Here is an 18,871-nt window from a genome sequence, read left to right as displayed (position 1 = left end):
GGAATCATGTCAGTACATAAGAGCATACTATCAAATAGGACCTCTATTTAACATGTCGCCAAACTACTAAGACCTCTTCCTGTGGAACCGGGTGTCCTTTGGCAACCCACCTTCCAAGTAAGGATCAGGCCTAGCTCTGATAAGTTCAGAAAACAGTAACACTGTTTCTACAGTAGTATTGGTGCCCCAATTTGTATGCACCAGCCTGTGGTGCTGTGCTCACTTTAGAACCATATGTTTCACTGGTTCAATCCCCATCACATTCATATAGAAATCATTCAGAAATGAGAGTGAATTCAAGAAATGCAGCTACTTATTTGCAGGGGTAATAACAGTTGGGCCCGATTTTGGAAAGGGGTTTCATTTTGCATTGAAACGCATTTAACCCGTTAAAAAATCTCTTATTTTCTAAAGTGGACCTCCATTTTACCCACCAGCGGATCGCATTTCATGCATAATTTTCTGAGGTTCTTAGGATCTTTAAATTAATAAGTAATGAGCATTTAAACAGTGCAATCCACAAAACATTTGTGCCAGTTCAAATGTTTTAGCAATGTTATATAAGCACAATAAAAACCTGTCCCAAAACAGTGGAGAGAAATGAGTTAAAATGCAAATGAAACCATATACATTTTATTATTTTATTTTTTCTTATTATTTTTGTATGTAGGCTACACTATTAAGAAATTCTGTAAAACTGCACGACAATGCAACAGTGTAATATTAACAGATTGTTTGTAGGCAATGTAAATTGTCACATATGTGATACACTGGCAAATGTACTGACATTTCCCAATAAAACTGTGTGTGTTCAAAAACAATCATTGCTGTTCATTACTCTGACAGCCAGAAGCACTATCGCTATCCACATTAACAATTACAATGAAGTATTTTGATCAAACTAAAGGACACAAATACATCAGGAAGCGTTATTTGTCTACATATAAAATATTTACGTCGTTGACTGCAATATTTGACATTAAAAGTGTGATTGTAAAGCAGCTGCTCCTATCAAAATGACATCTTGTTCAAGTAATGATTATTTATTTAGATGCACCAAGAACAAAAGTCACTTTTTAACCTATGGACTAAATAAAGATACATAAAATATGTAGGAAGACTGTCTACACATATATACATTTCACATAGGCTCAGTCTTTGTGGGTGATAGAGCATCCCAGACATGTATTTATAGGCATTATATACTCTCCAGGATGACACCAGAGCACTAGTCAACCTTTGGAGCCGTCTGACTGTCCTTGTCAACGACTACTGAAAATACAATACAACTGTTCAACTTGTTTTTACAAGTAAACATTTATGAATTGCAGTATTTAATTGGTTCATAACAGATACAATTTATTTGCTCTAAGGATGGTGTAAAAGCCAGACTGCATTAAAAAGCAGCTGAGAAAGTTACACACACATGAGGAGAATATTTTAGCAATGAAAACCTATTAATAACAGTTACAGTCCAGAACAGTTTTTTTTTTTTTTTTTTTTTTTTTTAAATCACCAAAAAGCTCCTGAAATAGTCATATAATGGATAATATAACACTGTTGAAAAAAACACAGAACCCACCTTTCAAGTGCAATAAACAGCTGTATAAATAAAACCACCCAGAACACTGGCTTCTGAAGCTGTACGTTATTGTAGCGTTCCCCATCAGAGGACCCTTCAGAGACATCCGGACCAGATTGCTCAGTTACAAAAAAGTATTTATTAAATCTAACAGTGTACCGGAAAGCTTGCAACTAGCTCAGCTCTGCCTGGGCTAACCCCGAGCACCCCTATATAATCATTCCCTAATCCCACCCACACGAGAGTCAACCTCGTATCATAACCCAAAATTAAACCCCCATGGGACCCCCACTTGTCAATCAAGACCCCCACAATGTGTTAATGGCAGTTTCCAACACAACTGGCACCCCAACACACACATTGGCGTGTGTCAATGTAGAACCACCCTGGTAACAAGCAGTTCCTTAATCCTATTTCCTCTTGTACTCCAGTAGGGGTTTCATACGTTACAGTATGAAAATGATACACATAATACAACTAGTGAGAACAACACTGTTGAAAAAACCCACCAAACCCACCTTTAATTTCACATTCCCTATAAAGAGGCACTGATCAGTACTTTAATACTGCACTGGGTCCGAACACTACATTTGCTTAAATATTCAGTGATGACAAAGAACATCATGCTATTAACCAGATCTTGTTTTTACTGATTAAACACTAGAAGCAAATTTCCACTATTTGTTGTATTCTTAAGGTGAAAAAAACTGAGCAAAAAAGGTTATCTGTCTTAGGTGTGGGACATTTAATATGGTGCTGTTTTTTTTTTTTTTTTTACTTTCTAATAATCAGTTTAATAGTTAATATAGTATGCTGATAACTCTCTGTACTAATTTCTCCAAAATGTGGCGACTGTAAACTGTTGAATGTGCTTAGCATTGGCAACCATTCAAGGTTGCGTTGATAAGTTTGTGGTACACTGGATGTTGTTGTAGACTGAATTAAAAGCATATAGGGGTTAGAGAGCATCAGTGTGCTCCTGGGTTCCCATACGCTCCTTCTTGGCCCATGCATCACTAATAGATAAGAATGGTGAGGTACTGGCTGAGAGTGACACAAGTAAGAGCGAGAGTTGAGCGTTAAAAAGGTGAATTAAATAAGTAGTCGATGAAGTTTGGGTAACAGGGTTGGTGGTCCAGTGCTTAAACAAAAGGGCTTCATATCAGGTGGTTCCTGGTTAAAATCCCGATTCACACTGTGTGTGACCCTGAGCAAGTCACTTAATCTCCTTGTGCGCCGTCCTTGAGACGTAAAACCGAGGTCCTATTGTAAGGAACTGATGCATAGTTCACCCCATAGTCTCTGTAAATCAGTTTGGATAAAAGCGTCTACTAAATGACTAATTAATAATAATGAATAATTAACAGACAAAACTGCTTGATTCCCATTGAGAAAAGGTAATAGCTATTGCTTTGACTGCTGTGTATTAATATAGTTTGGTGTATTACTGTAAGATAAGTAATAAAGCTTTTGTTGATTCACTACTCTTGTGTTTAGTGTCTGATTATTCCAACTACCTTCCGGGCATATTCTAAAATATATTCGTGAGGTTTAAAAACTGTACACCCTTGAAAAAGTATTTCAAGAAACCCTATTTAAGAGGTTTCAGGGACAAAGTTGAATCCAAATAATCCTTTACTTCATATGACACAATGTTTCAGCTTGGAGACTTTTACATGACTTTTTTGTGGGAAATCACAGAATGTTTGTTCTTTACCTCTTGCGCTCAATTGACAGCAAGTTTCTTCATAAAATGCAAAAGCCAGTGCGTTGACTTCACAACAATAAAATATATCTCTCTCACATCGGATGTCCGCACTCATAAAAGAGGCAAGTTCAAATAATTCATAGTTCAGGTTAAAAACACAAAAAACAAACATGTTTCAAACAAACAATGGCCGTCCTGAGCGTTTCTCTCATCACACTGACAGCTGCACTTTATTTAACCAAATCTTAATTCATTCTCATTTAACACATAGCACCTGTCAATTATCTCATTGCATAATCATATATTTGTTAACAACAGACCGTAACAGCTGCAGTAAACCCGTCATAGTAATGAACAGTATTTAAATCACCATAAGTTACAAAAAACATATAAATCAATGTCAGATAGACATCAATCCATTTACTACTCAAGATATACAAATACTTCATTTACCAATATATCCAAATCAATCACACAATTTGTTCAACTAGTTTTTTTAATCAAAATTAATCCAAACAGACATAATACCAAATCACAATAGCAGCCTGGTGTAATTTGAAAGAAGGGACAGAGTAGTTTAAAAGAGTCTGCATGGACTAAACGGTCCTTAAAGTTGCATGCCCTGTGATAAGTAAAAAGAGGAGGATCCCGAAAGATAGCCAACAGTCTTGAACCAGTAGAAAGTATATGCCAATGTTTACGTGTAACAGATTGTATAGCACTACTTTGTAAACCATATGTTGATGAGAAAATGACAGGAATTTTTTTAAATTTATTTTACATGTGGTTTTCAACAAATCATCTCTACTTCTAGAACTTACTGTTTGTAATGCAGAGAAGCAGCTATTGTAAAAGTGTGTGGTTTGCTGGAACCATATTATAAAAGATGTCAAATTTTGACTTTCAGCTCATGAAAGAGGGAAAGTTGACAGGAAAGTTTACACCAACAATGTTCTGTGGTTGTTAGACTGTGAAAGTGAAGAGGAATTTATGCAGTTGTTGGAAAACCTAAGGGTAAAATGGAGTGCATCCTTTCTCAATTACTTTGATCAGAAGCTCATCCTGACAAAGACTGGCATATATATATATATATATATATATATATATATATATATATATATATATATATATATATATATATACACATACACACAGGGTTAGACTCCTACAGAAATAGTGAGGGGACTCTATAGGTTTAACCAATGTTGAGCCAATGTTTGTGACCCCAGGCCCTAGTGGGGGCAAAGCCCCTGGGGACCTTATCATATTTACAGTGCCAATGAAGTCAATTTTACATATAATAAGATGAAGAAATTGATCTATAGATATTATTTGGGGAGCCAGGTCTAAGATAAACCATACTGTTAGTTGGATGGGAAAATCTTTAGTTGCATTTAAATAATGATATTATGTGCAGACTGGAACTAAGTTTAAGCTACCAATAATCAGTATAATAAGAAAAAGAAACTAGGAGGGCTATCCTTGCCTGTTCTTCACAGATATTATTTGGCTGCAAGGCTATCAGTGTAAAACTACATTTTAAAAAAATGTTAATGTGGGATGTACCCACCACATGAAACCAAATCTGACTATTCACATCTCCTGGTCCCCCAAAAAACTGCTTAAACATTTAAAATAAATTGTATTTTGCATACACTAATTGTCTGGCATAACGTTTACATTTTTTTACCACAGTTTTCAAGCTCTCCTAAAACCAAAAAAAAAAAAAAAAAGTTCTGTGGGAATCCCTTACAGGTTATCCATGCATGAAGACTACACAAGTAGAGAACATTTACATTAATGTTGAAGACAACATCTCTTGGACAACAACTGGCTAGTGACACTGTCATTGAGAGCTTTTGCTTATTAGGGCTTCCCTAAAGAACATCGCTGAAACAGACTGTTGTCAGCTCATTTATCATTCGATCAATTGAGTTACAAGGTTGTGCATGAGTTTAGTATAAAATCAAACATTACAGCCAAGGACATCTGGATCATCCCCACAAATGTACACAGTTATCATTGATACTGATGCTTGTTTTTATGAACTGAAAGATGATTCTCTACCTAGATTCCAAACATGGCCTCTCCATCAACTACATTCACATGCTACCAACATTTATAGACATGCAGATGACTTCAAAGATTGATTGGTCTGAGTGCATCATTCATGTGCTGCTTGACATACAGTTCCGCATGATTCCTCCAACTGTGTAATTTTTGCATGCCTGTTTGCATATATTTTGTGTAGTGGATCGCTGGTGCCATTACCTGTTGACATGGTTCCTATACAGCAGTGGATTGCTACAGAATTAATCAGAGAAAGAACATTTTTCCCACAATCTAGTTTAATGCAGAAAAAACATTGCAGAACAAAGAGGGAATGAAGCAGGAAGTCTGGAGTAATTTCAATACACCCTTTTCCAGAAACGCCCCCAAGGGGTCATCATCCACTGTGGAATTCTTATGTACAGCATTAGAGGAATATTGGTCTTTATGCTTCATGGGAAACCTGTGTAAAAAAAAAAAAAAACAAGGAGGCCACAGTGATTCTGTGCCTGGGAGTATGTTAGGACTGTACCATCTGTATTGCCTTGGGCTGACTCTTCCCCCTGGTGGTCAGTACAAATGTCCAAAGTGTTGTCAGTGATATACCTTGCAGCAATAACACCAGAATAACCCAGTTCCAAGAATGTCCTTTTTCTGCAAAAATTTTAATATTTGATTTATGTATTTATTTTAATGTAATTATTTATTATATTTATTTATTCATTTGTTTGTGTATGTATTAATTTATTCTGTTTATTTTATGTATTTATGAATATGACACGCAATATAAAAGCAAATTTATATGTTTGTAGAAGAAAAGGGGAATTGCATCAAGGGGTCTTGTATTTGAGGGCATCCTGCGCAATATAAAATCCACACTGTTTTGCTTTGTTTGCAAATTTTCCGTTACATGTAAAATATATACAGTGCCTATAGGAAGTATTCACCCCTCTTGGACGTTTTCATAGTTTGTTGTGTTACAACCTGAAATTTTGATGCATTTAAATGGGATTTGTTTTTCCCTTTGATTTACACAACCTACTCAACACTTTTAATGTGTGAAAAAATGGGGGGGGGGGGGGGGGGGGGGTGGGGAGACTTGGAGACTGGTGCTTGCGCTGACTCTTCTGGCGCATTCATATCCGCATTGACACAGAGAGGTGGGAAAGAGGGTGTGTAGGTTTTCCCCTTCTCTGAGTTGATGAAGGGCGGGCTTTGGGGTGTTGTCTCACTGATAAAATGACGCTCTGGAGTTCCCTCGGGGCAGCCCCCTCAGAGACGAAACGAGCCAGCTGGCGGTAGCTTTGCTACTGGACCGAGCACGGCCGGTGAAACGAAAAACAAACGAAATAAATATAAAAAAAAACATTGGAAAAGGAAAGATTGTAGAAATCGGGTAATCCTTGGGCAGACCTCAAAACGTGTATAGGTTGAGGGAAGACCGTAGAGTAGGACGTAGGATGCTGCCGAGTGCAGCACCTTTGTTTTGTAGTTTTATTACTGTGTTTTATTTTCCCTTTTTCTGTCTACTTTTGTCCTTTGTGATTTATTATTTCCAGAGCACCTGCGAGTGCACCTGCATTGGACTGTGTACTTGGTATAACCATGGTCTTGTTTACCATTGCCGGTACTCAAGCCACTGACACAGCACCCTCTGCAGGCTGAAATAAATAAGCGTGCCTGAGTGGCGTTACAAATAAAAGTTCTGTCTCTTTGTCAGTAAATTGCCCGCCACCCTGCCACACGTGGTGTTAGCAATGGGATTTGCTGACACTGCCCACACAAAGCAGTGCAATAAAAATAGAGGCAGAATGGACCCGCAGCAGTTCACCACTGTGATGGGCCTCCTGCGCCAAACTCTAACGGAAGTGGTGCAGTGGGGTGCCAGAGCGGCCACACCCGACCCCATGCTACAGCAGCCCACAAAAATGACGGCAGAGGATCGGCCAGACACCTACCTGGAGGCATTCGAGGCCATGGCGATCTCTGCCGGGTGAGCCCAAGCGCAGTGGGCTGGCTGCCTCGTACCACAGCTGACGGGGAAGGCGCAGGCGGATGCGAGGACCCTGGATCCGGAGGCGTGATGGATTACCCCACGCTAAAAGCTGCCATCCTCACCTGTGTGGGGGCAACTCACGAGGGCTACTGTCATAAATCCTGGGAGGAGAGCTTTGCTGCGGAGTAACACCACAGGATCATCGCTCACCGCCTGCAAGATTACACCCGGGGATGGTTGAACCCAGGAGCAACCACCACTGTCAGGCTGGTAGAGGTAGTTCTAGTTAAGCGGTTCCTGCAATGCTTGGCTCCAGGGCTGCGATTGTGGGTGCAACGACAGGCACCTGCTACCCTGGATCAGACGATCCAAATGGCAGAGCATTACCAGGCAGCAGACCCAACGCCCGCTAAGCTGCCTGGAGACAGCGCTACTCCAACATCAACCCCTCTCCTGGCCCCAGGGAGGGCGAAGGGTTTGGGGGGGGAGGGGGGGACCAGGGGGGAGGAGTACCCTCATATTGCGACACTGATGTATAAAAACTTCAAGGGATATTTTTGTTTTATTTTTTATGGGGTAAAAAATATTGCCGTATCGGTTTATTTCCAGTCAGACAGTCAAAACAGTCCGTCATAATAAATAGAGTATCAACATCGATAGACGTATCATTTTCATACTCTGTGCAGCTTTGAAACCAAGTGTTCCAGGTGGTTTTATTAATAATTAAACACTTTATTATATGGAATGGGCAGTTAAAGATTGGTTCGGTGAATTTTTTCAACAGTGTTATGTTATCCTTGACTATTTGTATTTTATGTATAGTTTTCATCATCTTAGAACCTTTGGAACCGACTGTTCCAGGAGCTTTTTGGTGATAAAAAGAACGGTTCTGGGCTGCAATTGGTTAATTACAGTTCGTTATTAATCAGTTCTGATTGCTGAAATATTCTCCTTGTGTATGTAACTTTTTCTGTTGCTTTTTAATGCAATCGGTTACTTCAATTATAGCAATACATTTAGCATTGTTTTGAACTTAACTTTTTCCTCATAAGAATCAAAAAGTTATAATCCAATGTGGGTCTAAAAGAAAACGATGTAAAATCTTTCCGGTTTGCCGTCATTGTAACGTAACCACAAAATTAAAAAAAAAAAAAAAAAAAAAAAAAAAAAAACATTTTCCCCAAGTATATTAAAATGCTTTATGAAAGTCAGTGTCAGGAGGCTGCGTGGTCCGATGATTAAAGAAAATGGCTTGTTACCAGGAGGTCCCCGGTTCAAATCTCATGTCACTCACTCACTATGTGACCTTGAGCAAGTCACTTAACCTGTGTTCTGTCTTTTGAGTGAGACGTTGTTGTAAGTGACTCTGCAGCTGATGCATAGTTCACACACCCTAATCTCTGCAAGTTGCCTTGGATGAAGGCATCTGCTGAATAAATAATAATAATAATAATAATAATAACAACAACAGTACATACTATGAATGGTAAATAAAGAAAACTGAAAGATTAACTACATCTTCATATCATTGGATAAAAAAACAAAAATGTGATAATGAATGAAGTCGTTTTTCACAGCCTGGGCATTTGTATGTAAGGTTTATAAAGCAATACATGTAAAAACAATTAACACGGTTCATTTGGTGCTTGATATGCGCAGAGTAACAGGAAGGTGGATAAAGAGTTGTGAAAACTAAAAGCCTTACTAACGAAGGAGAAAGATCCACACAAGACACTCATGTTCTACAGATCAACACCCTGGCACATGGTATTTCACCAGCTCAACTGCTAATGGAGTCAAAGGAGCAGAACTCTCTTACCAGTTCCTTCACACCACCTAACACCTGAATGCCCAGATCTCAATGCTTTTAGGGGAAATGACAGAGAATTGAAAGAAGTCCTAGCTCAGCAGTAAGAGTGCCGACACAGAGCTCAACAAAAGCCATTGCTTATACCAGGACAGTGAGTATGGGTGAAAAACAGTCCAGTTGATAAAACAAATACAGATAAACAGGAAAAAAAAAACATAACAAAGTACATCTCCTGTGTATGTTATGAAGTGTACTTCAGATAACAGGGGGAGAGGTACTAGAAGGCAATGAAAGAGTTAATCTCTGATAGTGCTGCCTTAGGAAGTGCTGCAGACCTTCCTGTAGTTGTTCTGGTTCATGGGAGAATAAATAAGTTGCTTACTTCAACGTGCTCCCGTCTGTGTTCTGTCTCCACGGCGTCTACCAACATACCACAATTTACATATCAGAGGAGTCTGAGAAGCAGACGGTACCAAATTGCATGTTTTTAATGCTTCGCTCCATTTCTAAAGGCAAAATGTAATCTTATTTTTGATTTAAACACTTAAACCACCTGTGTTTTCCAGCGAGGAATTTTTTTCACTTAAAGGGTGGTCAATATGACATCATCAGGCACGGACTACAATTATGGAGCTTAGCGCATGCATATGGGGCCAAAGCCAGCTTAGGTCTGTGCGCAAGTGTAAACTGGATGGTTCAAATGATAATAATCTTTTAAGCTGATCGAGCCTAAGTCAGCTCAGGTCAGAGTTGTAAGTATAAACGCTCCTATGAACTTGGTAGTTTGATATTGGTCTCTGACCTTATTGTAAAGTCTGACCAAGTCTAGTAGATAAATATGTCATAGCTATTAAAAAATATACTTTTTCTACTACACTAGGTAGCTTAATGTAGATGTCGCTGAAGGCTCTGTATAAGTAATAATATCCGGGCTGTCTCTGCTGTAAGAGCGAGGAAATGGATGGGTCAGTCTCAACAGTAATCTGTCCCTCTACACCCTAATCATATCTCCAAAACATTGCATAAACACCTCAGGAACATTGCAGTGTCACCTCTGCTGTCACATGCAGACAAATAACTATTTAGTATAGTTAGGGGTATATCTGGTTCCTTCATTCATCACCCCTTGATGCCTTTGCTGCAGCTCACTGTGATATTGGTGCACAGCTTGCAACTCCATGCAAACTATTATATGCTGCCAGTGTATTATCCTCACATAACGATACAACTCTGCACACCACTCTTCTCTGGTCACCAATGTAGTGACCTGATTTAAATGAACTGATTTTAAGTTCTACTGCTTAGTCTACATATAGAAGTGTCTACCACTATCTGCATATTGAGTCTTTGCTTGAAACTACAACAGAGCTACCCAATGCATGGCTGACCTCCACTGTTTGGCTCTCTCGATTCAGAGGTAAAGCCTGGGCAATCAGTTGTCTTTGGTAGTCAAAATGAGCACACTAATACTGGATTTCTGGTTGGGTTTTTTTTTGTATTCTTTAAAAGGTCATTAGTATGTCTCGTCTATCCAAAAAACCTGGACAGTTCTGATATGCAGTAAGATGTTACCATGTATTTTTCTTGGCATGGAAGATAATGGATATAAATATTTGCTATGCTAAGATCATGAAGTCACCAAATTTTAGTACGCAAAAGTATTAATAAGGGACAAGTGATAAATGTAGCTATCCTTGTGGGATTTAATAAACTTTTAGATTTTTTAGCAGTACTTTGTTTAGTGGAATAATATCAAGGAGAGAAGAGTGAAAGTAAGAATTCACTGATGTGGAAGGACTGGTTGATTTTTACTTTGGCTGCTAATGTTGCCGCACCCATATAGAATGAATGGGAGAATATGATGGTGAGGAAGAACAGCTTTAGAATGAGATGAAGACAGAAGATTGCAAATGTAAATTTCGTTAAAAGAAACAACTGCACTATGAAAAAATATACAAAAAGGTCTAAGTTCAACTTTGCCCCACTGAATTAACTGTAAAACATAAAGTTACACATTTTTCTTGTGTATTTCAGGTAATGAATTACTTTACTTATGCCTTTTTTAGATGTCCACGCAAGTGAAAACTTAACTTAAATAACCTATTCAAAATATAAATCTAGAAAAAGGGGCATTGTACAAAGAAAAAAAATCACCATTTTGGTTTTCGTTTATTGCTGTCCTCATAACACAAAATAGGATCACAATAAAGCAAAACGTTTGACACTATACGTAACATTTGCCTTGCAAGCAGAGTCTGTGTTTGGAAAGCGTGAAGCATTTTCAAGTATAGTATCTGCATCCAGATTCTCACTCACATGTTAAATCTGAAGATGCACTTTACTTTGTTCATCCTCCTTTTTATGTTAATCCTTACTGTCCCACGCATCACATACCTTTAGAAACTAGTTCAAACTCTAACAAGGTGGTAAACCGGTGCAGGGCAAAAACACGTTATGACAATTATTATTTCTAATAATTATCAACTATGTAACTTATAATATAATATGACTCCATGCCTCTGTTTTCACGTCACACTGCTAAGGTCGTCTCTAGTTGACCAACCAATGAGCACTGACACAAAGCAAAATGGGCGGAAATGTGTGACGCAGGCTAAAATTAAATCTGATCAGAATGAAAGCTCAGCCAATCAACATACAGTTATTATACTGGCAGTAATGCTGTCCAATAACAGCTACCAGAACAGAAGCAGGAGTCAGAGAGCAAGCAGGATGGACTGTGATGAATGGAATCTGAAGGGAGGGAGTAGAAAAGCAGACAAAATAAGTCCCGTTACTGAGTACAGGCAAAATTTCACCCCTGCATAGCCCCCATACATAAATATAATGGGAAGGGGGGGAGCCACAACAAAAAGCTTGAAAATGCTAGTTTTGTTCACTGCTTACTGTTATTTTATTGACATGCAAGGGAGATGAAATAAAATGATAACAATCAACCTAAACAAGGGCCAATTCAGTTTCTAAGTAGTATAATTCACTTCATAAAATTCTGTTTTCGTTTTTTTTTTTTTTTTTTAATTAATTTAGACATTATCGCTAAGGCATCCAAAAAGTGTATCTCTATCTACTTCGTTTGCTACAGTAAATGTATATTTTCTGATATGTTTTCTCAGTTAAATGGTAAAGGAGTGATAGCAAATGTAATAAAATCCATGTCTTACCTCATGTTAGAACCAACAGCATAGTCACTCATATTTTACTTCTATTCGAATATCTTTTGGTTTAATTGTGTTTATAATTTAATTCAGGATATGCAGGTTCTTCAGTCCAATTTCGTTGTTTAAAAAAAAAAAAAAAAATCTAAATGTTTCATTTTGGTATCTAATCACTTCCTGTGCACAGGTTGTCAACTTGTGATTTTGTATCTAGAAGCAGCAGCAACTCTGAGAAACTGATATATAAAATACAAGCAAAGAACCAAGTGATTATACTGCTAGTGGAATATACATTAGATTTTACAAATCTTGGTCAGCACTCCTTTAATTGAATTGGGCTGGCTCAAGGTTACATGAAAAAGCTATTTTATTCAGAATACAAGTACAATTCTTGTGAAACCTTGTCCTTTATACATGCTTGGATAAAAAAATGTAATTCTAAAAGGAAAGAAAAACATATTTTACACTACACTGGTTGTACACAATATATAATACATTATATATGATATGTTGTGTGAGTTACAGTGTCTTTATAATTGGTCTTCAGCTTTTTCAAGGCACAATATCATTGTCATGGTGTCCATCTTCAATTCCAGAATCCATCTTTAAACTATACATTGCACCTGTAATGTCACCATTATGATTGTTGAATTTCAATGTTACATTACATTATGTAACACAATTTTTGTTCCTGGCTAGTAAGTGTTATTTCCTAATTGCTTATGCCTCAAAAGTATAGAAAATGGCTATTATTCCCCACAAACTTTGCTTTTGGGACCAGGACAGTGATATTTTGAAATTTACCTATTTCCAATGAGAAAACAGGCGAATTTGTGTCTTTTCGTTCACATAAAGTCAGAAAAAAACAACATATGAATCCAAATTAACATGTATTTATACTAAAGAAATACAAAAATGACTACAAAAGATTTAGAAGTGAGTAGTTTTTCGAGATTTACGATTATACTGTAAATCACTTTCACGAATCAGCCCCCAAACGTAGTCTCCCATCATGTTCTCGTTATACTGTCCTTGGTAGCAGCATTCAAAGTCCAGTATATCCTGGTGGAAGCGCTCGCCTTGCTCCTCCGAGTGCGCTCCCATGTTCTCCTTGAATTTATCATCAAGGATATGGACTTTGAGGGACATCCTACAGCCTATTGTGCAGTAGTTCTTCACCAGAGTCTCAACCAGCTCCACATAGTTTTCAGCCTTGTGATTGCCCCCGAAGCCTCGAACCACTGCAACAAAGCTGTTCCAAGCCGCTTTCTCCTTACTAGTGAGCTTCTTGGGGAATTCATTGCACTCCAGGATCTTCTTTATCTGTGGTCCGACAAAGACACCGGCTTTGACCTTTGCCTCTGACAGCTTAGGGAAGAAGCCTTGAAGGTACTTGAAGGCTGCCGACTCCTTATCTAGAGCTCTGACAAATTGTTTCATAAGGCCCAATTTGATGTGCAGTGGTGGCATCAGCACCTTCCAGGGGTCCACCAGTGGCTCCCACTTGACGTTGTTCCTCCCCACAGAGAACTCGGTCCGCTGTGGCCAGTCCCGCCTGTGGTAGTGCGCCTTGGTGTCCCTGCTGTCCCAAAGGCAAAGATAGCAGGGAAACTTGGTAAAACCACCTTGGAGACCCATCAGGAATGCCACCATTTTGAAGTCTCCTATGACCTCCCAGCCGTACTCATCATACTCCAAGGTGTCCAGCAAGGTCTTGATGCTGTTGTAATCCTCTTTGAGGTGCACCGAGTGAGCCAGGGGAAGAGACGGGTACTTGTTACCATTATGGAGCAGCACGGCTTTGAGGCTCCTGGATGAGCTGTCAATGAAGAGGCGCCACTCATTCTGGTTACAGGCGATTCCGATTGCCTCGAACAGACTGGTCACATTGTGGCAGAAGCAGAGCCCATCTTGACGGGTGAAGAAGCTGGAAAAAGGTTGGTGACGCTTCCTCTGATCTGTGACTTGCACACTTTCATCCAACAAGTTCCACTTGAGCCTAGACGTCAAAAGCTCGGCATTGGACTTGGTGAGACCAAGATCTCTAATCAAGTCGTTGAGGTCTTTTTGGTTGGGGTAGTATGGGTTTCTCTCCTCAGCTCCACCTCTGAAATTGTCATCTGGATCTACAATGTCTTCCTCGCTCTCTGACTTGCTGCTCTCTTCTAAAAATGGCTGCTTGATCCCCGACAGGCATGCCGAAATATGCCTTGTAGGCCTCACACATCTTAGCAGATGCTTCCACTGAGTACTTTTTCACTCTTGTCTTGATAAATTGGCCACAGACATAGCAAAATGCGTCTGCCGGATGCTTGCAGCCTCTTGATGCCATCTCAGAAAAATGCAGATATGTATCCATTTAGGCAGCTGGAACTAAACTGAACTGGTGGGCTTAGGCCCCTGTATTTATACTACTATTTATATTACTGGAAAGTTCTAGAAAGTTCTAGAAGTTACTCCAAGTTTACTCAGCACTGAATCTATCTGGAATGTTCTGGAAAATAGGTAAATTTCAAAATATCACTGTCCTGGTCACAAAAGCAAAGTTTGTAGGGAATAATAGCCATTTTCTATACTTTTGAGTCATAAGCTATTAGGAAATAACACTTACTACCCAGGAACCAAAAAGAAAAGAAAAAAATGTTACATGGTGTTATCAATGGGGTTGGAAAGAGGCAGCAATATGAATATACTGTATTAGCAATTATAATAAGGGAAATTTGATTACATTCAGAAAAAAAAAGAACTGTACTTGGACAACTTGCCACCTAGCATGTTCATTTCTCAAAGATATTGATGTGCATTAGCTTTGAGCTTGGGCAGAGCTCATTGATTTGATTTAGACCTGTGCCGCTTCCTATCTCCAATATTCAAACCAAGGTGCTTTGAAATACAATACATAATATATATATATATATATATATATATATATATATATATATATATATATATATATATATATATATATACAGCACGTACAATTTACTTAAAGAGAAACTTGGTACAGATCTGAAATAGAAAAGCCACTCTATCTTTACTGTGGCATTCTTATTCTTGTTTGTTTATTTATTTATTTATTTTTATCATTTTCCTGTTCAGTCATCAGAGTCTGGTGACTTTTTAAAAAGTCTGAAGTGTAAAGCACCTCTGTGGTTTCAGCATAACTCTCAAACATGCCTGAGTACATTTGGTAAACCAGAGCAAAATCACGAACCTGTCAGCAAACTCCAGTATATGAATTTAAACAACAAAAAGAATACTTTAGTTAAAAGAACTGTGACATTTCAGACTTTAGTAGATTTTCCTGGTACTAAGCTCTAAACGTTACAAACAAGCCCTCTCTGTAGTGAGTATATGTTTCTGCTTCACTCACTAATCCTAACCCTGATAATGAAGTCACTATGGCTGCAGGGAACTGCTGTTTTCGATTGCTGCTTATGAGAAACAGTCATTCTAGTGAGTCTGGGATATTTTTTTTGCAGGATATCAGGAGCTGGAGGAATAAATGCTGGGAATGCTGATTTTCCCAATATACACAGATAATGAATTGGACTTGCTGAGGATAACTTATTCTCTACATTAGTGTCTTGCACCTAGCAGCATGGTGGAAAGGAAGCATGGAGAATAGACATAAACACAAATTATGCATGTAAAAAAAATGTAAGATACTGGCGATTACATTTAGAGATTTTGCCAATACATGAGAGTACATATTTATCGGATAAGCAAGGTGTCACATAAACTTTTCACAATAATGAAAGATCACATTTTTACTGTAAACTAAAAGTAAAGGCCGTTGCACACCAGATTAGTTTCTGATGACTGTATGGGAATTAATTTAACAATTTAACAAGTATGCATATTTCCTACTGTACCTTGCACACTGATTTGATCTAATTTCACCTGTGATATCCACTCTAATAGATCGCACTATGACCTGGAGTTATTAACCAAGATGCAACATGAGTTTAGAAAATCCAATTCATTGCTGTAGAGTTGGGACTGAATGGTATGCAAATTACAACAATAAATTAGAATTCCATATGAACATATACAAATGCAGAATGTGCATTGCATGCAGTACATGTGATTATACCAATAAGTACTATATATAAGTGTTATACTTTAAGGGAGTAAAGACTCAAGTTCACACATATTTGTTTTGGGTAACAGCTGATAAATGATGGCTCTGGTCTGGTATGAAATGGCCTTAAATATATTGTATCCTATTTATTTTTTTAAAACTTAATTTATGTTAAACAACAGATGTGAGATGATTTTTAAATAAGTTTGAAGAAAAAAGAAACACATACTCACATCCAGAAATGACACTTTTGCAGCTTACTCCACAGTTGATGAGCGATATGTAGAAGAGTTGATTTGCCTAGTAACTGAGTTCCCAGCCTATTTTGTTATTGATATAGGCTTTCTGGGCACACCATTAAACACAGTACCTAAGATGGAACAGAAACATCATAGGTATGTTGGGTTAAGGTCTACATTGGAGAGCTCTGTTTAGTGCAGTGGACTGCATGTACTGCAGCTCACCCTTTGGAACATTGACATTTAATCTCTTTTATAAACATTTGTATATATTTTGGTGTCTGAATTATTTTTTATTTATTTTTTAAGAATATGAGTTGCAGTTTGTGATGTTGAGCAATTGAGTTCCAACAGAATGTGTACTTCAATTCACTTTTAAATATGATCGATTTATTAGCTGAAGATATATGTTTTATTGTAAGTTTTTTCTTTTTTTTTTTCAATATAATGGTATCAAAATCTGTATTACAATAGAGGTAATTAGCCCAAAATGGCTCAAACATCAGTTAAAACTAGGGTTGCAACCTGTCCATGTTTGGCCCAGATAGTCCGGGAATTGGCTTCTGTGTCCAGGTGGCAGGAATTAACAAACCCAAATGCCCTAATGTCTGGTTTTATGTGAAACACATAAGAAACACCAACCTTCCTTTCATATTTTCTTTGAGATACCGTATAATGGAAAAGTTTGCCGTGGAATTTATTTTGGCGGTTTTGATCGGATCGCCAATAATACTTCCACCAATCAGAATGTGTCATACAGTGAGCGAATCCACCCTCTGACAAACTGGTATGAAGTGCTGGACAAGGGAAATAATGTGTTGGATGTCAAAGTGAATATCAGAATGGTAATGAGCGATGAAGCCAATTTGCTTGAAAAAACTAAAAGCCGACCGGATACTTCCATCAATGGATTTAGAAAATTTGGAATTTATGATGCAATCAGAAACTCTGTGGCTGTGTAAACTACATCTGCTGCTGTGGCCATTTACAAGACCAGGAAGCAGAAGATGAGCGGGGAAGGTCTCTTTGACTGCGGGGCCATGTTCAGGGCCCTCATCTGTTCGCGGGTTAATTTAGAGCACGCCCACGCGGACTCTGCTGGCGACATGGCATCGTTTGTCGACCAGTGGACTCTAGGGGGCGTGCTCTGTACCACCTCCCCTTTTGTTTTGAATATTTAATTTGCAGTCTTTTTGACCGGTTTTTGTTGAATTAGTTTAAGGCCCATCCTTTTTAGCACCCCTAAGGGTGCTAATTTGAATTTCTTTCCAGCTGTCTTTGGACAGCTGGTGTAGTCCCATTAAAATGGGCCTTAAAATAGGACATCTGCTGCTGTGGTACCTGTAGGACTGTTCTTTTTAAGGTTAAGCAATTTTGTGTTATTTATTTATTTATTTATTTATTTTTACAAGGGGTTAACTAAGTAACAGACAAAATTGTTTATGTCAGACTTGTTAAAAAGTCTGTAACAAAATGTTGCAAATTTGCTTTGGATTGTTTGTGTCGATAAGTTGTAGATGTATGCACTACTATTAAGACACCTGGTATCGCAATGTCCTTAAACAGTGTGTTTTGCACCTTATAAAACTAAACTGATTTTGCCAGTGCTTGCTGGTCTACAAACCAGTTTTAAATTTAAAGCTTTTTGGTTTCTGCTTTACTGTTAAAGTTTTCCTACATAATACTGTGATCATTGCACTGTGCCATCTTAGTGAACCAGAGCTAAGTTTTAAAACTGAGAGTTAGAAAAATATTATGGTACTGCAGTTAGTAATCTTTTCAAAAGTTACTAGTATCTTAAAATTAAGGGCCATGTAAGAACGATATATAGTATACCGCAGCTCCATTAGAAGGCTTTGTTCTCCCAAGTTGCTGCTGTGACATAGGTGCTATAACCAGTTACTGTAAAAAAGATACTGTTTTAGCAAACAAATTTCATTAAGTAAACATGCATTTGAATGTTTTTTTTTTAAATTAAAAATAGTAATACAAAACAGTGTGATATTTTTTTTTGTGAACGTGCTAGTGAAAAACTGCAATTAAAAAAAAAAAACGTCAAACTCTATCAAGGTAGCAAATGCTCCAAATTTAAGTGATCAAAAGATCAAAAGTGACTACTCTGCTCCCAGCAGTCGACTAATGCTTTACATTAAATTGATCTGCTTGTGATTAAAGCCATTTGTAACACTGAAAAACCACAGCCAAATTTGAGTACATTTTGACTCATTTT

General features: G+C 38.0%; 1 protein-coding gene across 8 annotated transcripts in view; it reads right to left on the bottom strand.

Moving 5' to 3' along the window:
* LOC121314700 (poly(rC)-binding protein 3-like) overlaps positions 1-18,871 on the bottom strand; it is a 403,285-nt gene that overhangs the window by 347,042 nt on the left and 37,372 nt on the right. For 7 of the 8 annotated variants that reach the window (XM_041248235.1, XM_041248236.1, XM_041248237.1 and 4 more), the window contains exon 2: positions 16,636-16,772. The exons of the other annotated variant lie outside the window; for it this stretch is intronic. The gene's annotated coding sequence lies outside the window, so the exon portion shown is untranslated. The remainder of the gene's footprint in view (positions 1-16,635; positions 16,773-18,871) is intronic. 8 annotated transcript variants of the gene reach the window in all.

The sequence above is a fragment of the Polyodon spathula genome, chromosome 4 (genome assembly GCF_017654505.1).
Source record: "Polyodon spathula isolate WHYD16114869_AA chromosome 4, ASM1765450v1, whole genome shotgun sequence".
NCBI classification, from domain to species: domain Eukaryota; kingdom Metazoa; phylum Chordata; class Actinopteri; order Acipenseriformes; family Polyodontidae; genus Polyodon; species Polyodon spathula.
This window is presented reverse-complemented; position numbering and strand designations above follow the sequence as displayed.